Source organism: Struthio camelus, chromosome 14, assembly GCF_040807025.1.
Source record: "Struthio camelus isolate bStrCam1 chromosome 14, bStrCam1.hap1, whole genome shotgun sequence".
In the NCBI taxonomy this organism is placed as follows: Eukaryota; Metazoa; Chordata; class Aves; order Struthioniformes; family Struthionidae; genus Struthio; species Struthio camelus.
In genome coordinates this window covers 4119846-4144764 of record NC_090955.1, presented here as the reverse complement: position 1 = coordinate 4144764, position 24919 = coordinate 4119846, and the positions used below count along the sequence as shown (strand labels likewise).

The 24919-nt window shown below is 39.3% G+C and overlaps 1 long non-coding RNA gene across 4 annotated transcripts in view; it reads right to left on the bottom strand.

Annotated features, from left to right (window-relative positions):
* LOC104153253 (uncharacterized) overlaps positions 1-21253 on the bottom strand; it is a 138667-nt gene extending 117414 nt beyond the window's left edge. For all 4 annotated transcript variants that reach the window (XR_011134493.1, XR_696195.2, XR_696196.2 and 1 more), the window contains exons 1-3: positions 21173-21253; positions 9863-10021; positions 8592-8749 (exon numbers count right to left, since the gene is read on the bottom strand). This is a non-coding gene — a long non-coding RNA (uncharacterized lncRNA). The remainder of the gene's footprint in view (positions 1-8591; positions 8750-9862; positions 10022-21172) is intronic.
* Positions 21254-24919: the final 3666 nt, after the last annotated feature.

Here is a 24919-nt window from a genome sequence, read left to right as displayed (position 1 = left end):
GATGCTCAAAGTGCAGCACAAAGAATTAAGATTAAAAGAACTGAGTGATACAGTGGAGATTAGAGAGAGCAGAGAATGCTAAAGACACACAAAGGGCGCAGCAGAACTAAAATCACTTCAAACATTAATATCCTTCTTTGTGCCATATTTCACAAAAAGTGTTCTGTATCTTAAGCTTGAATCTTTTATTCTTTTTATTTTATTTCAAGCAGTTCTGTGGTAAGAGGAACATCCAAACTTTTTAAAAATTAATGTTGTTATATAGATATAGATAAAACTATATAGTTCAGGAATATAATACACTGTGATGACTTCTGTTAAACCAATAGTTAGTGCCTGAAAAACACAAATCATAAAAGTTTTAGTACATGGGACCATTAGAGAAAAAAAAGGCGGAAAAACGTGATGAGACTAGAAAGAAAAATGCTTTACCTCTTTCCCTTATAGTCTTTTCAAATAGAAGTGGAGAGCAAACAGTTTTACACACTACAACCACTAGTGGATGCTATTACACAGAAAGGAGTATGCAGTGAGAGGAATCCTTAAAAAGGAAAGTTTTGAATGAGGGAGTCTCATTTATGTAACAAAGTTTTGAAGATTTTCAGGAACACCCTGAGAAGCTTTGCTTAGACCTTGTCCAGCTCTGCTTCTACTTATGATCTAGCCATTAAGTATACTGTAACCAGGAAGAGCTTCATGAACAGTGCTTGAACCTCAAAGTCAAACTAAAAGGGTAGGAAAGAAAACTTAACCTAGATTATCTTGGGTTTTGAACCTAGATTATATTGGGTTTTGCAAAGCAACAGCGTTAAGTTTATAACTTTCTAGGTAAGACGATCTTCTACGCAAATGATTCAACTATAAAGTCTAAATTCCCTAAGGTTTTAAACTGATATCTCTTTTTGTTGCAGAAAGAGTATGAAGTGGGAGGCTGGAGCAGGCAAGACTTAGTCCCTTCCCAAGTCCTTGCTTCTGCGTACCAGTGCCGAGCACCAGTGCCCAGAGGAAAGGGGAACTCTCTGCCGTGGATTCAGTTCAGGGCACAATACTAACGTCATCACAAGCTTCTGAGGAAAACACTCCTTTCTTGTACAATGAAGGATGAATACCAGTAACCTTCAGGAAGTGACATTTAAATATGGGAAGTATTTTCTTGCTTACCTCAAATTTGTCTTCCCTGCTTCTAAAAATACAGTGAAGACATATCCATTATTTGCGGCCATGGAGCACAGGCCAGCAGACACACCAGCAACGTAACATTCAAGGCAGAACATAGGCTCCAACTGCTTCTCTCCTCTAGTTTTCCCTCAATTTTTGCCCACACTTTTTAATGCTTGCAATTGTGTGAATATATGGAAGCACTCCAGATCCTTAATGCCACACAAAAGGTTTGGTTCATGTCACTTTGCTATGGCCCATTTTCCTGCATCTGCCACCTACTGTGTTCTTATGCAGATATAGGAATAAATAGAGAGGCTCCCCACTGGGCTGATTCTGTCGCATCACAGCGGCCACAATAGTCCAGATGTTCAACGGGACGTCTGAGTGAAGCTGGCTCCTACAGCTTCTCGCAGAGCTCTGGCCCACAGCACCATTTGAAGGATTTCCAGAGTAATAACGGAAGTCTGACAAAACAAGCTGCCGTATTTTTAGCTGGACAATAGCACTATCCAAATTCAAATCTTCTTTCAGAAGAAATAATCCAAGTTCTGTCAACACAATGTTACACTGGATGGTTTTTATCAAAGGCTAGCTGTGGGGGGAAGGTGGTGGCATGAGGAAGAATAGTCCAGACACTGACTTGTCAGACTATTGTATTCTGAGAAACAGGACAGATGCACAATGTAATTGCTACCGACACAAAAAAATTCCAGGTCATTTATTACGGCCTCAATCTCCAGCTCAGCATTCCTTGTTTGCTTAAGGATTTCCTTCTAAATTTATCATATACCTCTTATGATAAAAGAATTGTTAAAAATACTTGATTCTAAGTATTACATTTTATGGGCCTTAGCAATTAATAAAGCATCACAGGGAAAGCCTGCACAGACTGCTGATGAAGAAATCGTTCGGCCTGTCCCCCCACCTCCAGGCTCTTATCAGATGCAACAGCATGTCGGCTTTGGCGTTTCGTGTTATCCAAGTGACCTCACTGAGCAACCTAGCACAATGCACGTTTCTAAAACGGAACAGTCCTCTCCGTGGAGCGTACGGCAGTCGGTTGTGTGCCTAATCTGCATGCCCAATTTGCAATTTGTACACAGCTGGAGAGTTTCTTTAATTTGACTGTGTAAATACCCAATCCAAGAACAGAGTGCTGGTCACTACACACGGAAGTCTGACACACATTTAAACTTCTGGCCTAAGAAAATAAGGAGAGAGGTTTTTTTTTTTTTTGCTTTTGCTTTTTTTTCTTTTAAAAGAAATATCACACTGAAAGTGAATGATAGCTAAGAAAAAACATCCTCGCATTTCTTCAGCTATTCAGGAATAATTCCTAGACTAAAAACTGCATTGTCAGAGCAGCTGAATTCATGTATGGTAAATGTCTGGGAATCATCCCTGACTTCAAGAAACACTAGATCAGTGCCAAAACACACAACTGAGTTGTGCAGCTGACACTCCAACAGTATAATACATGGGGGCTTGACTGAAATAGATACAAATGCGTCTCCCAAGTCTGGAAGCAGTTACCCTCTTCGATTACCACAAATGTAACTTTAACACAGTCTTCCTAACAGCTACATAGCTCTCCCACAAGTTCATGCCACAGTAATAACGCAGAGGGGAGCACAACTGTCTTTACCTTTATGTAAGGTACCTCTGGGCAGACCTTCCGAAATCCCTCAGAGGATATATGGCATTTCCCACCCAGTTGCTCCATGACCCAGCTCCCACAGTAGGATAAGGTCTCTGGAAAAACAGGAGGCTATCACCGGAGCCAAAACACACTCCTCAGCAGCAAATATTCTCCGTAAAGTAAGCCCATTAAGGCCTCAGTTTCAGTTTTTAAAAAGAAGCTCCAAGACCCAGAGCTCTTTTTGAGAATATTGCCCCCCTCCCCCCCACACCAAATGCTGTTATTCGACTTTAACCAGATCTGCTCTTATTTCACCTAACTTTATTAAATACCATGCAGTCATTTATTAGCAGAACAACTGAGGAATGGAACACTTTGAAATCCAGAACAGAAAAACGCACTTTTCTTCCCAAGTATTTTGTTGTACAGCTCCACATCATTACTACTACTACTACTATTACTACTACTAAAGAGACCTATGTCATTAGGAATCCAAAGCTGTTGAGTATTAAGTTATGAAGTCACAGTTTCAGTGGGGAGAAGGGAAGAGTAAACTAAAGATTAAACAATCGCATGACTTCTGTCATGTCAGATGATACTAAATTTGCTCTGGCCGGAGTCACTAAATCAAAACGTGCAACTTCCAAGCTGAGTGGCTGACACATTGGGTCAAAACAAATGGCAGGTTTGCACAAAGAGAGGATCAGAGGTGAATTTAAGGCGGACGTTACAACTGAAACCCTAATGCATCTCTGAACCAACACAACAGGAGCTATAAAATAACCAGGAGAGAGCTATAATTTCCTTTGGGTGGCTGATACTGCATAGCATTATTCAAGTGGGAAAAAACATAGGAACAAAAAACGAGAGGTGCTTTACAGGTGAACACTGATCTACAGTGCCTGGGAGTTGTAAAAGAATAATTAGAAATAAATAATGATACAGAGCCTGCTGGGATCACCAGGCTACCTAGGAAAAAGCACCCCTCCACCCAAACACATTGCGGCAGGCAGGCTTCCCTCAAGTAAGCACTGTCATTAATCCCACACAGTTCTCATAATAAATACAACCTTGCCATGACTAAGAATTGCTCCCAGATTTCCTTTGCTTAGATACAAAGGGAGACAGCTGTTCTCACCAGGAAAATATCAAGCTGGCAGTTTCCCTAGCAACAATAGCGTAAGAACTTTTTCCTCCGTAATCATGTAAATTCGCAGCAGTTCAGGACTAGTGCTGGAGAAAAGATTCAGTCTGAGCTGTATCAGTGGAAGGTCATGGCTTATACAGTACCATGAACTCTTAACAGTATTCAGTGCTGTGGGTATAAGGACTAACTGAGAGCCCAGTCCTGGAGCTTGACTCCTTCTGCAGGCTTGTTAAAAAAAAAACAAAAAAAACCAAAAAAAATCCCACTCTGGTGAATTTAGAGGACAGCTATGGTTCGGGCTAGCTTAAATGCCAAACTATGTCCCCAGTTCTTCTCTCCTATCTTTTCTTAGCTCTAAATCTAAATAATCTGCTTTGAGAAGCAAAGTTTTATATTGTTTAAATGGGGTAAACTCTGCTAAGATCCTTGTGTGTTTTATTAAAAAGTAAAACCCAGGGGTATAACATGTCTGCCTATATCCAAAACTTAAAAGTTTCAAGAGTGATATAACAGAGCCTGTTACATCAGAGCTGCAGCTTGTGATTAAAACTACACTCTCTTGCATCCCATTAAATGCCACCATCATCCCTATTTTTTTCATTATAATGTGATGTACCTCATTAAGGCAATTACAGCATATTTATGAACAGTCTCCAGTCCCTGAGCATGGCTACTGAAAGGTGGTGGTGGTGGTGGTGGTGGTGGGGGAAATCTTATTTCTAAGTCTTCCAGAGTTCTTCTTCCTTTTTGTGTATTTTTAAAAATATTTTAATTAAATCCCTGGGCACAAGTGGATATGATCTAGAAGGCATTTCAGGTCTTTAGGCCTACACAGATGTCACGTAATATCATCTTTGAAGGATGATTTTAGAAACAACTAATGCACCCTTAACCAGAGTAAATTGGAGGCACATGAGTAACTACCACTATTATTTTGACAGCATCTGAGTTAAATAGAAGCTACAAGGAATGTCTTCCCATTAATGCTGAGCTGATTAGCATTCAGGAGAAGATTTCATTAGAATAGCAGTAAAACGTTTTAAATTAACTCTTAAATGAAGAATCTGAATACAATGCAGGATTTGCGAGAAGCAGATAAAACCATGAATTTTCATGAAGTTCTGAACATGTATGAAATCAAACAGATTCACAAGGTTAAATATGCATACTGAGATCTTTTCACACGTGATTGTATTCTGCTTTCTTGAATTACTCAGGAGATGTATTGGTGGTTCTTTCAAAAATGAATGGTGTAGCAACCAGAATCTTGAAGTTAATATGAAATTAAGTATAAAGCAAGCTAAAATTCAGCTGTCAACAGGTCTTTTGCAACCTGAAATCAAGTTCAGCAGCATAAGAAGGACAGAGTTTTACAGACTTTTTGAGCAAAACTAAACTGAGTTTGGAGCAAACGCAGACCAGCTTACTGCAGGAGGCAGCAAGGCTCCTCAGCGCTTGTGCACAAATCCTGTGCTGAAGCAGCTTCTGCTACCTCAGAGATGACTTATCTTCTGTGACTCACCATGACAGACACAATCTAGATGAATGCTCTGGGTGAACTGCTACGGGCTCAGCTCTATCGGCAGCCCTTTTGCTCACCAGAGGATTCAAAATGAGCTCACTTTTTTCAGAGCAACGGCAAGCTGTCTTCTTGGATCGTCATCTCACGATAAGATCAGAACAGCCTATGAACTCTCCTGGAGGCAAGTGTAAAATCCTTTCTAATCATTTCTCCTTCACACAATGCCACTCATGCCCAGATGCCACGGGGAAGGGAACGACATGAAATCAAGGCAAGGGTGCAAGTTCTCATGACAAAGCTGACAAACGGGAAGTACCACTGTTCCCCTTCTTATATCAAGCAGAGCAAAGCAGACAATAAGCTAAATACAAACTAGTCACCATAGCATCCACATCTGCAGCACCCCTACTAGTCCACAGAAACGTACATCTGAGAGAACCACACACATAAAATCTATTTTCAGGCTGTAGTGATTCAAAATGAACACCCTTTAATCAAGCACTCCAGTTTTTCAGTATATTCTCTGCACAGTCTTTCATGCTTATTTCAGCTAAGTCAGGTAGTGTCAGCTAGTCACAGAAGCATAAGGTAGAGAGCTTAAGTCTGCAGAAGGTACAAGACCGTATGGGGTCTGCATACTTGTGTCATTTTATGTTTGTGCATACATTGCAGAGAAGACTTGGATTAAGTAGTAAAAATACTAGAAATGATATGCAAGAAGGCAGTACCAGAGCAGACATGGGTTCAGAGGTAAAGGTAAATAAAGATTTCATTTATACAAGGCTAATTCATGCTTGTTTTTTCCAGTTATTTTCATCAAAGTCATTAATCCCAAAAGAAAAGCATCCAGGATCCTGCCTCCTATGGCTATGTTTTCTCTAATTTCCTTACAAAGGAAAATGTCAAACTTTTTAACCTGGGGGAATCAGAACTGTTACACAATCATTTTGAGAGTGGCATGTGAATAGCGGGCAAGAACATAAAACATTTTACAGCATCCAATTTAAGAACAAGCAAGCCTAACAACACCAAAGTTGAGGGTCATCTTGAAACAGTTCCCCAAAGGTCAAACCAAAGCCCAGACAGGCTGCTCACCAGTCAAAGCCCTGCTCCTCGCTAGGAGAGCCGAAATCACCTCCCTTTCAGATGCAACCCAAGTTGTAAATAAGAGCATATAGATATTTGACAAGACAAGACACCATCATCCATCCTTTTTTCTGACTTTCAATAGGTTTGAACTTCCTCTTTCTCCTTAATTGACAGCGGCATTAGCACTTTGAGATGAAGCAGGGGTCTTTTCGCAGGGAGTTGGTTAATCCCTTCTTCCCCCACAGAGATCTTAACCTGCTGTTGCAAATTGGTACGAAGCACACCTTTGTGCAATTGCACTGTTAGCTTCCTTCCCACCATCATCATTATTTTCTGAGGCCAAAGGAAAAATAACGGAAGTTCATTTAAGGAAGTTTTGTCTGCAAGAGAGCAAGCTGTGGAAGACTTTTTTTTTTTCCTTGAAACTAAAATAAAAATAGCTCCTTTCTTATTTGTTAATGAAGTCTGGGGCCAGTGCTTGGGAATATACCTTGAGCTGCAGGTGAGAGCTGGGAAGGCAGAAGGTAACAAAGAGGGTTGAGCTGCAGGGTACTGACAGAAATTATAAGGAGAAGTGACTCCATATCCAGCGCTCCTCAGGCAGAGCTAGATTAGTGGGCTGGCTCGTTCCAGCAGAAAGAGGTCTTTTATTTTTTTCTGGAGTGCACGCAACCCCTCCTTTCTCTGCATTTGCTCTCAGATCTGAGAACTCACTGCAGAAATCTCATTTTTCCTCTGAAGAGAAAGGCAGGCAAGGGCTACTAGCAATCCTGGCTCTCCCCACCTCCCAGGTCTGGGCTTCATTTCACACAACCCTACCAGCACCTATGAGGTGACTACTTCCTTCACCGAGGAGTGATTTCTCCCTGCCGCCCCACAGTGTATCTAAAACGTATATGCGTCGCAAACGCAAGTCAGCAATGAGTCACTGTCTCGGCTCATGCAAACAGCACCGTCCCTGCCGCCCCCCGGTAATCAGTCTTCCCGCTGCACACAGCTATATCCAAAGTAAACAACCAACCACGTGTCCTTGGAAGAAGGAAAATAGCAAATGCTCTCTTGGCAGCGAGAAATGTTTTACATTATTAGTATAATAATCAGGTTATTAATTAGCATGTTACTGCTGCACAAAAAGCGAGGTGTCCCATGGAGGGGGGGGGGGTGAGTGCTAGCGGCTGGGGGACGGCGGTGCCTCCTTCCCCGGGAGCAGCTCTCCGGGCAGGCTGGTGACGGGGCCCGGCTAGCACAGCGGGTGTCAGCACCCGCCAGCCGCTCGGAGGGTACTGAAAGAGATGAAACCGCAGCGAGGAGCACTGCTGGGTGGCAAGGCCAGACCTGGGACCTTGGACGTTTTGTGAAAACCTGGTTTATAAACGCGACAAGCCAAAGCTTTTACTGCAGCAGAGGAGCTGCAGGCCTGCGCCATGCCTAACCCCGGAGTTTTCCCAGGGACAGGCAGGTTTTGGAAGGGGGGTGGCAGCAAATCCCAGGTTATTCCTAGGCTTGCACCTAGCAGTCTGCCCTGAAAGGGAACAGGGCTTGATACGGTTTCTCAGGTAATCAGAGGAGACAAACCTTTCCCACTGTTTGCTTTTCCTTCTGTGAGAGCAGAGCGTGTGTCTCCTTTTATCAGCCAGCTTACCCCAACAAATGGGCTGCAGGAGACGCGGTGGTGCCAAAGGTGAGACCTTTGAGGGAAATTTTTATCAGGTCTTTCCCTTTCTCTAGCAACTTGCGTTTCTTTTTCTATCGAGCTCTTCACTTCCAGCTTCCCCCTCTTTATCTGATCGAACTTCTTAGGCTTTTATACTCTATCAGGTAGTACGGAAAAATACAACAAAATCAGCTTTTTAGGCTCGTCTAAGCCTGTGGTCAAGTGGGTGGCTATTTGCTAAGTGGTCTGTGCTGTATTACTGAATATCTGAATGGATTTTGGCCTGCAGCTCAGTTAAGCTTCCAGGGAGGCAGCACAGGCGGGTAAGCAAACTTTTCTGGAAGGAAAAAAGAAGAAAATTCCCAGAGGGAAAACTCACAGGTAGAGTGGAGGCTGAGTCAGGGCTCACAGCTCTCTCCAGGGCAAATTTCTGGATCAGGAAGGACTGGTCCATTAGTCACCCTTGGTCAAAACATCACCGCAGCATGTCAGGAGGTACGTGACACAACTCATGTAATCCAAAATACACTCAGGACCCTAAAAGGAAAAAAACCCACACGCTTACTAAAAGTATCTATTTTGTTCCTAAGTCTCTGGAAATTATATCAAGAAACAGTAAGAACAGAACTTTAAAAAGTCATTCTCTGCACATAAGTACATCGGCTCTCACTTAATTTTAATGAGTAAATTTGTGAAAGACTTTAAAACAGAGCACTAGAACAAGTTTACCAGAAACTTAGCTGGCAGTTTGTGGAATATCTATTTCTCCAACTGCTTCAGCCTTTTATCTGATGGGTAGTTAGCAACTTAGCTCATTCTTATCTCCCAACACTTTACAAACCACTATGGAACAAAAAACTTCTCTGATCACTGAACAGCAAACATTTCAAGGGTGAAATCCAGACAGAGTTTAATAGTCGTCAACCACGACATCATACCACAATTCAGTATAAAAATAGCTTTCCCAAGAGACACTGCATGGCAAATTTGAACAGAAAGCAAACAAGGGCTAAAAAAAGAAATGGGGCCTGTGAACATGGTTAATAACTCACAGCTACTGTGGTTTGGGCCAGTCAAGAAAACAACTAAGTATTAAATTGCTGCAAGTATTTAGAAGTCAGTTTTCATGCTTAACACTCATTAAAAGGAGCTTTATTGGCTGCACTGCGCTGAGCCAACATCTTGTTTGATGCTTCCCAGCCTAGGTTGACTCGAAGCGTTTAGCCAGGATGATACAGGCAGTATCAGTAATAACGGGTCAATACTAAATGTAAGCATCACAGGAAAGCTCCTTAGGAGGCTGCTATGGTGAGATTTTTCAAAGTAAAAAAAAGGCAGAGAAGCATTTTTTCCAGAGTTTCTCAAACTGTACGTCTCCACGTTTCAAGATATGCAAGAGTTGGATGTGGCTAGAAAGTAGTTCTGTTACCCGGCAGCTTCAAAACGCACTCCGATTTCCAGTGGAATGAGAAATTCTTTTGAAAATATTCTTAAAATATGTGTGAGAGACAGAAAAAAGGAGCAGAGAGTCCTATGTCAGCAAAGCCCAGCCGCTTTCTCTCTCTCTCTCAGCCTAAATACACAAAGGATCTGTTTCACTTTGTGTAAAAAATTAAAATTCAGTAGTTTGAAAGCCCGGTGTTTTTTTACCTGAGATGTGGAAAACTCAAGGTCAAGACTCTTCTAGTTGCAGCAGAACCTATATTCGAACCTGGTTGTTCCACAACCTTTTGTTCCTGCATATTTTGGAGGAGTCTCCTTCTTTGACCAGCAGATCCACTCCAGAGTGAAAAATGTCCAGAAAAATGGCTGCAAGAAAGGAGCATTCTTCCTTCAGAAAGGGTGTTCACACTATGTTTCTCTTTATTTCTCACTGCCTCTAACCAGCTGAATAAGAGATAACAAAAGTTTAAATATCTGGAGATTAGCCTCTGATGTTCTCATTTTATTTTCACAACATTCTTTGATTTAAAAAAAAAAAAAAGGTGTATAAAAGACTGGAAAAACTTTGGCTATCTCAGCTCTTCATATTTCATGCATTAATAGAAGCACCACAGAAGACCTTTCATTTTCAGAAAAATACAAATTAATGTTCAAATCTTTCATTTCCTTCGTTGGGACAGATGAAATGATATTTTGTCAGTTACATATGCAAATAGGTGCAATGAATTGTTTGAATTCATGATCATCTTGAGAATAAGTGCTACTGACACTGAACTTTCAATACTGTATTATTAAAAAAACACACTTTGGGGTAGCAAAAGAAGATTTTTTTTTCCTTCATGTACATGCTGTGCCTGTGATCCTGGCAGACAAGCTAATAGTGCATGGGGTGGGGGGAAAAAGCCCTTCACTCCAACCCACGGTGTTAAGATAGAAAGAATAGGGCTCTCTAAGAAATATTAAATTCACAGGTTTAAAGACAAACATGCCTTTAACTTCATACTGAGCAGAACGTGCTTTTGCGGCTTTGGCATTTATCACACATTTGACAGTGAAGGAACAACAGTGAAGGAACAACTGAATCACAATTAGGGATGAGAAGATTTCCCAAGGTCCAGACATTGGAAAGTTTTTTCAAATTCAGTGCTTATTCAAACTTTATATTAAAGGACTTTGTATAGGAGTTTTCCTCTAAAATGGGTTAGAGAATGTCTGAAGGTCTGAAAACCTCTTGGTACCAGAATACCAAAGGTTAGAGCCAACTCTTTTATTTATTTCCCTGAACATTTCTGTTGTCCCCTAATCATAAACCTGTCATTCAACAGAGAGATATTAAGAGTGTGGAAAAACTGAAGCTAAAGGTCAGATTTAGCAGATGAAAGGTCTGGTAGAAAGGTGCATTTGTGGAATTTGATTCCTTCTCACATGTCATGATGTGGATTAGCAGTAAACCCCTGGAAATCAAGTGAGTAAGACCAACCCACTATTGATGTTGGTAGGATTTGGTTCCAGGGTCTTTCTCTGTGCATGCAGACAGGATCACTCTGCACAACGTGAAGTTTAAAACAACAGACCAATTTATTATTCAACAAAAGGCCAGCACCAAGTCCGACCTAAAAGCTTTAATCTTTCTCTAAGAGCCCCTTTATAAGGCTTTCATGGTTCAGTTACATGCTTATTATAGTACCAGTTACGAAACATACGCATTTTCAGCAGCAGCTAAAGAAATATGCTTAACACCTTCCAGGTAGACTCGTGATATCACGATTGGTAATGTTTCTACAACGTGATTTTTACAAAGTCTTTAGATTTCATCCCCTATTGCCTCAAATTGAGTAAAGAAAGATCAAATCTCACTCAAATCAAATCAGCGAGATCTCTGATTCACTGCCGACAGTGAAGTGCCATTCACTTTTATGGCATTTCTGTCAAAAATGTATCTGCAATTGGGTGATGTAAACAGCTGACTCAACAGAAACTGCAATTTTGAGTTTTCCTCAAAATTACAGTAGGCTACTGCTGGAACAAAGGAATACCAGGTAGTGGGGTGAAGACTGATGGGTTCACATTCATTTAACCTAATTTCATCCATTTACAAGTCTGGAGTTTAAATTACTCATATGTGCTGCTACCATAGTCAGGGTGAAAAGTTTTCTCTCACGGGTGAAGACAGGAGTAAACCCTCCAGAATGATTCCTTCTACCCTTAAATGAAGAGATGATCTGTGCTTTTAAAGTGCTTGTCTCTGCTTGTTGAATAGGGTAGGGCTTTGACACCGAGTCTCCATCTACAGAAATCAATGTGTTAGGCCGTTTACAACAATTTATAGTGGGATTTGGTTCTTCCTTCACCTTCCCTGACATCAATCTGGAGAAAACCCATTTCAATGACTGGCATAATAGCAATCGCTAGAATTATTAACTGTCGTTAATAGAATTTTCAAAAGGAAAATACCTTAAATGGTATCTGAACCCAGCATAAGAAAATTGAAAACTTTAGATGTGGAATTTTTAGTTCTTTTGGCTGAAAAAGAAACTATTTCAGTTAAGTTTCAGAGGTGTTTTTAAAATACACAAATATTGTTTAGAGCTGAAAATCAGAATTTCTGTTCAGCAAGGAATTATGAAATGCTAACATTTTGTCACATTCCAGTACAAACTGCTGCAGCTCCTGCATATTTCCACAGATGCCACATTTTTATTAAGAATTTAATTAACAGTTTTAATTAAGAATTCCACTGTTTGGCTAACTGCATATGAAATAGCTAGAGTGATGAAAAATGAGACCAGTATTTTTAAAACTCAATAAAGCTTTCTTGGAATTTGCACTGAGTAATGTCCAAAAGATCCCTGTAAACAGAGAACTGTTTTTCAATTCTTTATGGTGGTTGCTATTATCCATACTCCTATGGGACCCTTTTCCATAAGAAGCAAGAGCTACAAAGATCCCAGAAAGTTTAAAAAATCAATAAGATAAAATATTTGGATTACAACTGCAGCACCATAATGAACAGACTTTTAAAGGCATTTAGCCATAGCTTTATAACATCTGATGTCCTCCTGGAAGTGTTTTTTCCTGTCATAGTCTCATTGCACCAAATTCCCCCATGCCTAAAATTCTTTATCCAGTAACATGTGTAGTGTGGTTTCAACAAACAGAAAAAGAACTGCAGTTGTGGTTATTTGAATCACACTTCCACCTCACTTTCTGTTTTTAAAAACATTGGCTGACTAGATTATTAATACATATTTTACATTATACATAAGTCTATACTTTTCTCAATGGAACGTGACCTACTTTCTTCCACTTGTGCGTCCCAGCTTATCCATCTAACAGCTGTGAGTTATGTTTGTTGTGACAGATAGTGTGCACTTCAGAGCTGTCAGTCATCGGTGTTGCGGGAGAAAGAATTTTGGAGAAATGACTTCACCTGCATTTATTGGTGGTAAAACTTAAAACTGCTCATGAAAACATAAGCAGAGTTGGATCACGCTATTTCTTTTGGGCCCAGTTCCACCACCCTTATTCACAGGGAACAGGACTATTCCTCTGCAAAAGGCTACTGTAAGATGATATTAGATCTTTTAATATTGATATTACAAGCTGTAACTATGTCTTATGAGATAACACAAGAGAGTAAAGGATAGGAACTTCCCTCTTCCATAGACAGGTACCTTCCAGGACTGACAGAAAAGCTTTGTTTGACTTCTACTACCATTAGTCTACATGGATGGAGATCAATGGGATGAGAGGTGAAGAAAGGTGGTGAGATCTCCAGTATTGCTGATTCTTTGAATGCCCCTGAAATCATGAGATGTATTTCAAAATAGCATAATTCATTTTCAGCATTTCAGTTTTGCGTATTTCAGATTCACTTGCATTACATTTTGAAGTTTTTTATTAGCCTAAGGTTAAAAACCTACTGTTTTTAAATCGTCCAAAATTGCCCTATCTTTTATCTTCAGCGTACGTTGCAGAATCTACCTACTAATGTGGACAGGGTGAGGAAAAGAAACTGGCAGTGTGAAACACTGCAAGGGAGCGAAAATTAGCATACCCTGCAGGATCATTTTCTTCAGTTAATATCTTTTATTCTGCTAGTAAAGCGTAGGCTATTGCAAACTCTACTTTCATTAGAGCTGGGCAATCAACAATTGCCTTAATGCTGCAACACTGGTTTTGTTTCAATTAAGAGCTGTCAAGGGTCTCTGCAAAAGGGATTGGTGCTGTACCGGTGGCTACCTGACTGCAGCCTTGGAAGGTCTGGCTGCGCAGGCTGCAACAACACAGGCGCCTGGGATCTCAACTGCAGAGCAGCCAGCAGCCTGCAACAGTGGCTTTTGAGATACCAGGCAGCCAGGTGCTAACCAACATGTTAACTGTACTCTTGGGGAAAAAAGAAGACAAGATACCTGAATAGAGTTTAGAGGAACTTAGGTAAAAATGTGCCTGTATGAAAAAGTTGAATTTTGATCAGTAAATCAGTTTTTTTCCCAAAAAAAGTATTTTATCAACATTTCTTGAACTCACTATAATTTGCACTGCTCTCTACTCTGTGGCAGAGAATTTGCACTGTAAACACCCTTATCTGCATGATGATACAGGTTGATACACAAAAGTAGGACATATTTACTGCATTTGCAATGGATCTTTAAGACCCTTTGCAATAAAATGAGAATCCTGAAATTTGAAGATCTTCAGAATGTACCCTGAGACTAGATCTAAATTTAGCCGCATTGATTCAAGAAAAAATATTATGGAAAGTTACCTATATTTCTGTTTCAAAAGTATACTTGTTTTGCTAATGTAAATGAATCCCTCATGCACAGTTTCTTGGGAAATATATTCTCCTGAGTTACAGAATTCTGAATTCTGCCTACTTCCCAAAATAGTTGTTTTCCTTCTCTTCTATAGTGAATAAATAATATACATCATCAAAGCAAATTGCCTTTTCAATTGAAAAAGGATACTTAATCATCAAAATGATGCATCGTAAGGATGGGTTTCTTTAAAACAAAGATTACTGGCAGACAAGGTCAAAGAAAAGATTCCAAATTAAAATTCAGCTGCCTTCATGGTATTTCAGAAGCTACTTTTCATATTGGTCAGACAACGTGACTCGTGCCTTATATTTCACCACAGAGCATTTGGATTGCTGGGAAATGCAGGATAGTTTCCAAATAAGAGAAGAGATAGGAAATATGTGGAGGTACCTCACATTCCCATGCGGTTTATTCCTCCATGTCCAGGAGTGTAACCTACACTGATATAACATAGATGTTACATGGTAGCTATGCTTATTATACTCTCCTTGACATCCTATTTCTAATGAGATAATGTTTTTTTTTTCATGGGAGCTGCATCAGTTTAGCTTCCAAATACATTTTACCAGTACTAATGGTTAAAGTATATTACCGCCATTACTCAACATATTACAAGACTCTGAAAGGACAGCAGAGATTCTTTATGAAGAAGAATTTCCAATGGGACAATTGTATCCCTACTCTAAACATGGGTATGGATAGTCATATGAAGTGGAAATACATCCTAATATTCCCTTAATTGCAAGGCTGAATCTGTGTTTATTCCATTTTCTTCCCAGTGCTACTCTCTGCCTTAACTTAATTCTGATTTCAGTCTGCAAATATATTTCTATATTCATATATATATATAGGTATCTTCCCACATACTTGTAAAAGGTAACTAATTGATTCAATAAATGTTCACATAGAGGAATGGACTCATGTCAAATAATAATGAAATTGAGGTTTGGAGTTTAAAATCGAATTGAAATTAAAAACTGGTGTGTCAATAAGTGTTCAATTTTGATGAAATGTTTGGAAGGAAGTGGTAACAAAATAATGAGAGTTTTGGGAGGAAGATGGTTTGTTGCTTATTAACTGGATTAGAAATTAATAAAAGCGGTAATAATTATATCCTCTTTTGACCACTGTTCAATTTGAATGGTAATTTATCAAAAGCACAGATACTGTACTCAGGCTTCTGAACAGATTTCTAAACGAATATGACATAAGATTGTTTACATACAGCTGTGCAGCGTACGACTCTAATGCAACTAGGGTAACAACATACTCTCTCTAAAGGCAATTATTAACGTTTGAAGTTACTGAAGACTGAAAATTATGCTTTAAATAAATCTCTAGTATCTCTCTAAAGGAAGTGGTATGAAAAATTCTGTTATGAGAAGTAAGTAATTTTGAAAATGTATCTTCATTGATTAGCATTGTTAAAAAAAATGGGAATTTATTATACAAGAATCTCTGTACACTTTCTCGATACTGAAAATTTATATCAAGACATACAGGAAAATCTAAAGGTGATTAAAGACTTTGACTAGAAACAATACACGTAGCCCTTCTTGAAAATGATGTTGTGTTACTACAGACTAATCACGTCAGAATAGACAAGGTGGCTTATGAGAAATCTTGACATAAAAAGTGATGTTATTCTGCACATTTCTTTGTAAAGAAAGAATAAAGATTGGGCAATACAATTAACTCTCTTGTGAATGCAGTTAACTCCTCTGATTTAGCTGATGGTAGAATCCTCTTCTGTTTCCTGATGGATAATAGTTAACAAGAAGCCCAGACACCAGTATGACTTAGAAAGATTATGCATCAAACAACATTATGCTCTGTGTATCACTGAACAGTTAAAAAAAAGGGTCAAGACACAGTGCCGCGCTTGATGTTTATAAATGTTTAAAACAACAACGAAACAGATTGTGGACCTGGATCTTCAAAATAAGTCAAGGATATTTATAACCACCAAGTAACTGGCACAGATTTTTTCAAGGATTTTTGGTAGTAAAGAAGAGTTCTTTTTTGTAGTTAGCCAATTTCATACCTAAGATTTTAAAAACTATCAGAGTGGAAAACTATGGTTATAAGTGAGGAAACTAAGAGTCCTGAAGTGAGGTACACTTCAGGAACTGAACTCTGCCACCATAATTAAGCTACTTCTTGTCATTCAAGATCGCAAGTAAAATAATCTAAAACTGTTTGATACCAAATTTTCAATTCTAGTTTTCTAATGGTCATATAATTAGAAAGTCTAAGGATTATTGACACAGATGATGGCCCAGCTTGCCTTCTCTTCAGGTCTGGTCTGATAGTTTTTTCGCTGTATGAGCAGTTTATTGTCCTTGCGTTGATGAGGGTTTCACTCCCTCCATTGACATTAGTATTTGAGTTTCAGACTGAAACTGCGTAATGTCTAACCAGCTCGGACTGAATTGGTGAGGTCTGTCTGTACGCATCCTTGTAGATAAACAAACTTAAAACTTGTTTGTTGAATTTGGCACAGGAAAGACTTTCTGATTACTTAATGCAGATGACATGCTCATCTGCACGCTTGACGCATGACTTAAGCTCATGAGTCGAGACAAAGCTTGGGTGTTTCGGATGTTCTGTATGTGAACGGGGTATGACAGGGAAGGAAGATGGAAACAGGTACTAAGAACATAAAATAAATTAATTTGAATTTTTGTATTATCAGTCATTCTACGGATATTAGTATTTATAGCTCTATTTTTACTGGATTTTTTCCCAAATATATACACATGCATGTAACAAACTTACATAAACTGATGCATTAAACTGGTTTTACATGAAAAGATAGCTTTAAGCAATGAGCATCCAAAGTTTGCAATAGTCATATAATCTGTGGTATTTATTTCATTTATTTGCATTCAATTAATATGATCTTAGTAATTAATTATTATTTGGATAAAGCTGGCTAAACCCTGGTCCTGAAAATCCATTTCAGAGAGGACCTAATAGGACATAAATCAGAAGTCAATGATCACATGCAGCACATTTTCAAATCACTCTTAATTTTCAGTCAGAACACTTAGGTATCTGTCTCAAGTACCGTGCTTTTAACCTCTCCTCCCTATTACCTCAAATATTCGCTCCATTCATTTCATTTTTTACTAATTAAATCAAATTAGATGAAAGCTTGGTATCTGAATACTTGTGCATTAGCAACAAAATGAGGCTTCAACTAAGAAAAAATGCTGCAAAACAATTTTAAATTGTGTGTTAAATTTTAAAACTCCAGGAAAGCCCACTTAAGTCAGTCCTGTTACTCACACGTTCCCACCACAATACCCAGTAAAACAGAAGTAGAACACGTCAATATGTTGACGCAAATATAATTCGATTTTTTAAATATATATCATTTTGCCTCTTGTCCCTTGTTGTCACAATAAATGAAAAGAATGTTATAATAATTTACCATATGATTAGTGAATTTGGATTTCTTTTACTTGAAATACTTCGTCACTTTATAGTCACTAATAGTTTCTCTTAGTTTACGGAGACTTTGCATAGCCATGCTGAGAAATAAATACCGTGTGTTGTTAATCCACCTAGCAACAGATGTCTGATAAAGACTAGTTCAGTAAATCGAAACATGAACAAAAGCAACTTCGTGCACTGTCACAGACAGAACGAAGCTTATATTTCATTCTTTTAGAAACCAAAGAGAAGGGTCAAATCCCAAACTTGCTTAAATCTCCAAAGCCTGCAGGAAACTCTTGGCAACCTTACATCTAAGGCAACAACGGGTCTTTGCATTCTTTGTAAAATTCCCTTTCATCATTTTCCAGTTCTTGAGAATTACCAGCAAACAATGATGCAAACCTCTGTCACTTTCTCATTTTCTTTGCTGCTGAAACATTAATGCTCCGTTTTTGATATCCAAGGATGGTTTCACATGTTTCAAGTTAAAATATTCGTTTACTGAATCTTTCATCAGCTAGCACTGGTCAATATATGCCTGTTGTAATTTTTCATTGATAATGACAAGTTCTTCTTTGCTATTGCCATTGATACCTCTGAATGAGCCACAGGAGAATTTTTTTTCTCCTTGCCAAGACCCCTGAATTTCTCACAGCTGTTAAATGGTGCCATGCAGCCCCATGCAGACTACAGCCCCTCAGGCATGGCGAAGAGTAGCAGGATTCATACGCCAAAGAGACGCTCCCACTGATCTCTTGCAGCCCCATCTGTTGCCTGCATGCCCAGGAACTACCTTGCTAAGACGCTCTGTCGCAGGGACTGTGGATTCCTCTCATAAACGAGTACCACCAAACTTCAGCTGCTCTTCCTGGGTATTTTTCTCCCACTTTATCAGCATTAGCTCAGTCTCATCTGCTTTGAACTCCAGCCAGAGAGCCCTCATCCAGATCATGAATTCCTACAGATATCCTACCCTCAGTTCCCTCACTCTGCACACGTCAGACAAGGCAGGTGCTTAACGCAGAGGCCACGGACGCAAAATGAAATACAAACAAGTCCATGTAATAGGTGGAACAGGTATGAGAGAGCAGGCTGGACGGAGGGAGCCCAGCGCCTCTCCGCCAGCCCCGTGACTCCGTGCTGCCGACGCCGGCGTTCACGTGAACATCCCCGCAGCCCTTGGCCCTCCTTTCCACATTCGCACCGCGTTCACGAGCTCGTGGGATTGAGGGACGTGAACACGACTGAGTCTTTGATTAGTGAGAATGAAACTTATGTAGGGTATAAGTGTATCGCTTTACATTTGCTGATAGCCCAGAACCAGACGGTTTTTCTCTGATTCCATTTGTTTGTTGCCCCAGCTATAAGGGAAACCAGTATACCTCCCCGCCATTTATTTCTTAATAAAGTGAAATTGTAGAATTTTATCATCTACTCTTCTTCCTCTGGTCAATTTTTATTCCAGATTGTGTTTACTGCCTGTTTACTTTCATATATTATTAATATCTTCTTTCACTTGTCATCACAAAGATAGACTAGTATATCTGGTACATTAATCCAAATAAACAAACAGAAAGCAGTGCCCTGGCTCATCTTTGTTTGCTCACTGAAAATATAGAATATGAGAACTGACTGTGACTGAGATTTGCCTGTTGGTCTGAGAGCAGCAACAACAAAAAAGCAGCAGCAAAAGAATTTGCTGCATGTGCAAAAAGTATCGCCAGTGTGAATCCAGAGGCTGTCTATGACTGCACCTGAGATTTTTTATCACCATCTTTGATCGCTTGATTTCTGAGCTTTCATTTTCTTTGAGGATTTCCACAGAAAGCAAAACAGAACTCTACAATTTGCCAAAGGCCATTTTCTTTTATTATTCATAAGTGGTAGATATTACTAACGATGGCTTCATCAACTGAAAAAGTTTTCTCAGTCCCATTTGCGTAGTAACATTTTATGAGAGATATATTACATACATTTATCCGGTATTGAGAAAACTGAAACATAACTTTAAAATTCACTTATCAGTGGAGGAAAGAAGGCATAATAAGCAGCATTTGGGAGAGAGGGAAAAGGGGAGTTTGGGAGGAAATGTATAAAACATCCCTGTCCAGGGGATACGCGTTATACACATGCTCCATCTTAATTCAAGTCATCTAGCTCAACACCATCACACATATCCACAAGGGCCAAGAAATACGTATTCTGCTCTCCTTGGTTTATATCCAGAACAAATCTATTTCACAGAGCTAAGTGTTGCTGGCTGGTCTGGGAGTATTTGTTAAATGGCTATAATGTGTTACAGTTAAGTTATTTACTACTTGTGACTGGTGAGAAAATTGAGGCTTTTCATAATGTTACATTTCTGCAGCAAAAAATACATTTATGAAAATAAATCATTTCTGTCTTCTTTGACATTTTCTATTTTTCATAGGCAAAAAAATGCATTAATGTGCTTTTAATGTCATCTAGAAGGGTAAGGATGCAGATTATTTGTTTGGGAGTGGCTATGCAAATAGGCTATGCAATAGGAGACATGCTAACGACTCCATAACACCTCCATTAAAATTCTAAGCATGGCTATCGTACACTAAATTTTTCCAGAAGTTTCAGACAAATTGCTTGTTCATGTAGTTTCTAATGAAATGTTTTATTTTCCCTTCAACAAATCTGCTGCCGCTCCTCAGAATCCGACCCAATCTTTAATGCAAAATCTCCCTTCAGCTTCGCTAGTTCTTAAAATAGGCTCTAAATTTCACCAGAAAAAGAAGGCAAACAAAAACCAGAGTTAAGATCCCCATAGACACGAGTGCTAAACTGCGTAGTATTATTTCACAAGATGCTGTCAGACCCTAAGCATTAACTTCATACAATCATGAACATTTAATACTGCTTTAACACACTGCCTTTCAAGATAATAATATTTTTAGGCTTGATCTATACTTAATGCTTTATTGGCATTATTATGTCAATAAAGGCATGCATCAATACATCTGTGCCTGACTATGCCTTACCATACTGTTTTATCATTATTCAATGTCTGCTTGTTTCAGTTCACCAAAACAGAATAGGTTCTAGCAGTTTAAGCACTTCTCTAACCAAATAGTTTCATCTACGTGCAAGTTGCTTTATGCAAATGTCCAATGTCAAAGAATCAGAAATTACACTTACTCCCACTGCCGTCATGCCATATTGCAAAACTGCAATCTTTTTTAAATAAAAATTTTCAAAATAATAAATATCGTCTCTCGTTTACCTGATAATTCATGTTTCCCCCAGATATTTTAAGCAGCTGGGACAGAATCAGGGATGAGGCATAAAAAGTAATGATATTTTCCTCATTTGGTTCATGTAGGACAGTATTTCTCATACCTCTTAGTAATCACAGAGTGTTCCAAGGCAGTTTATACCATCCAGAGCTTGCCATCATCTTCTTCTTCTGGGGAGGGGCGTGAGAACGGACTGAAGTGACTGGCTGCAGTTGTAAAACATCCAGACTCTATCACACTACAGGAGCAGATAGGTATATAGTGGTCTGCAAAGGCAGACAGGCAAGAAGAAATCACCCTCTTCACTTTTCGAGAAAATCCGATTTAGAACAGCAGCAGGCATGGAATATGATGTTAGTTGTTATGGAGAAATACAGCTAAGCAACTTTTTGTAGAAGTTACTGGCATTTTTGATAGAGATCTCCTCGGTAGGTTTGCTCTTGTAAAACTACATGTGATGGCTTTACACAAGTCGACCAAAGCCGGAGAGTAAAGTCAGAAACTGAAGGAATAAAACAGGTCAAACGCTCATGCCTTTGACCGAAAAATAGTACTTTAATGAGAGAGAACTTTACCAAAGCTCCAGTTTTCTCTATCTGACACTGAAAACAACAGCAGCCTGGTAGCTTCAAAAAAGCTTTGAGAGCCAAGTGGAGAAAGCTTAAGGGTCATTTCAAGTTTTCTCTGCGGGGAGTGCCAAGGGAATGATTGAATCGCATTCCTGGCTGAGCTGAAATGAAAGATGGTTCTTTTGATGAAGAATGCTTTCTGTTGGTTCCCCTTTGGGTGACTTCCCCTGCAAAAATAAGTTGTGCATCTCCCATTCTCAGGTGAAAGTCAGTGACATAAAAATTCAGCTCCTTTTCACAAGTTGGTGAAAAATTTAGGGGATATCACAGAAAAGAAAACTTTGTTTTTTTTCCAAAAGGCTAGTAAATGGAACACTAATAAGCTTTAAACATGACTCACTTCTTATATTTTGAAGTGATCTACAAGTCAGCAAATTCTGAAGTTTCCTTATGCCAGGAATCTGTTTGCAAAATGGATAAGAGAAAATCCTAGTCTTCGGCTTGATCAATTTACCTCGTCTTAAGAGTCTGCACTGTGCTAGATCTTAGGTGGCCTGACAGTTAAGAAGGTACAGAGGTGAAGGAGGAACTCTCCCCTTTGGGAGAGCCTTGGCCCTAAAGGCTAACAACATACACTAAATCCTTGCCCAGCCAACTCAAGAGCATATATCGCATGTGCTGTTAGGATCTGGAGAGATCAATGGCAAAAAGAATCTGGGCTTTATCCTGTACATGCGAAGAAGGTACACTGTGCTTAAGAATAAATAGCTGAATACTTTCCATCACAACACAGCACTAACTAGGCAGTACAGAATGAGCCTTGAGTGTTTACTGATGCATCTGTTTTCTGAATTGAGGATGACAGTATTAGAAAAGAGATAATTTAGTAAATGTAATATTAAGATCAAGCACCAAAATAACAGAACAAGAGACACATAATTCAAACTCCCTGTGTAGTAAAAATGAACTGAAATATAGGTATAGTGCTATCAGGCTGAACACTTCTCCAATTTAATGATATATTAAATCTAATGGTCGAAAAACAGCTTTATCCATCTAGGTCTCTCCATAATTTACGCACCAAAGGTTTCTTCTGAAAGTTAATGTTGTTGTCGAAACTTAGCTTTGGTTATGTGAAGCAACTGAAAAGCTCCTAGTGATGGAGCCCAGGCACAAAAGAGAAGAAAGGAAAGATGGGCTGGTTGAAGTACATGGAAATTAAAAGCTGAGACGTGGGAACCTGGAACAAGCATCTGGTTTTGCACGATATCTTTTTTTTCTCGCTTTTCTCCCCCACACCTGAGAATTTACATTATGCACACACAGAAGCTACACACATTTGTACTAAAAGGATGATACAAAGAAGGCTTCAATCTGACATCCTCAGAAGACAAGAAAGACAGATTTCTGGCTGTCAGTGCACTCCTGCTTTGGCAGCCATGCTGGACACACAATGGTATCATCTTTGGTTATGTTCTATTCTCTTCTTTTCTCTAAATCTTCAAGCACAAAACTCCAAAACTCAGTCCTGGCTGTACAGTAAAGAAGGCTGTTGCCTATAGCACTTCAGTCTGATTTTTTGGTGAAGTTAGAAGAAATGAAGATGAGGCAGAGGATTTCAGGAGGAGGAAAGTGGTTCCTGTGAGGATGGCAGCCGAATGAATACAGAGTAACTGTGTGATGATAAGTAAATCACTGCAACTAAGTTTTGAAAGATGGCCTCCGATTACATATTCTATATTGCATGTGTTCCCAGCTGGATCTCTGAGGTCATATTTCAGAAGAGCTGAGCAAGTGAAGCAGATGAAAATTATACCCGCAGCACTAGGAAGTGCTAAGCACTCTGAAAAATCTTGCCCTACACCTTCTGAATTAGAGCAATCTAATTACTCTGAAGAGATTTAGGCAATCTGAATTAGAGTATATTTTTGCCATTGATGTCAAAATGCTGTGCCTCAGCTTCTGAACTACAAAATGGAATAATATCACCTCCACCACCCATCGTAACTTTAATCTGGAATATGAGGGTTTGCGCGATGCTAGGTTGCTGCAAAGCAGTCAGAAGAACAATGAAAAATTAACAGTTTTGCGTTCTGAGTTAGATTACAACCTGCACAATGCCTGGAGCCACACATTAAAGAGTGAGTAGCTGTTAATTTGACGGCCCCTGTCTCTCCTGTTCAGTGCATGAAGCAGAACCTCAGCAGGAAACACAGTATATGCACAAGGTACTGCGCAGATAATGCTGACAGTAATGCTGACAGTGAAGACTTCCGAAATTTCTCAGGCTCCGAATGCCTCTCTGAAACATTATACTATTTTAGCATATGCAATATATAACATACCACAAGGAGTTTATCTTCATAAGAATGCTGGTGATGTCAAATCTTTGTTTCAATAAGGATGTTGGTTTAAGTCGAACATAACTAGTCACGTTTGCTTTGGCTCTTTTATGTAAGAGTACGTCGCTACACCTGGCTTAATACTAATTGACTGAGCGGTATACTCCCAGACTAAATACTACCAGACTTAATACCAACAGACTGAGCTGACAGCCGTGGTGCGGTTCTACTATGACCTAGGTCTTTCTAGATTGGAACAGCTATGGATTTAAGTACAAAAACAAACCCAAACCAGCCAGCTTTCTCCCGCAGCGCGGTGGCTGCGCTCTGCGACGAGCGGGCGAGATGCCACTAGAGGGTGCAGCAGCCATTTGAAGCTGCAGAAGGGTTCTTACAAATGAAGCCCAAAGCAAGATGAATAAATAGTTTTTCTCTTCAAATACACATCCTTCAGGTACTCCTATTATTATTTTTACTTTTTCTATGGCTCTCTGCTGAGGTTACAACAACATATTATACCTTTTCCTTTTCTATGAGAAAGCACAAAACACTGAAAGCTGCTGTTGATAATCCTATTACTGGCTTCTGTTTTTATTACCTGTAATTAAATGTTGCCATTTATAGCGGTAAAGTATATGAGACAATAAAAGATTTAGTAACTGGTTAAATCCTGCGTTAAACCTACAGGCTCTGACAAGAGGGAAAGCATTTTTTTTCTCTTCTGCATACATTTCAAACCCATGAACATAAGACTCTTAAACAGATTTAACAAAGCATAACACAAAAATATTCAGTAAAACACTGATTTCCTTGCCAGACAGAA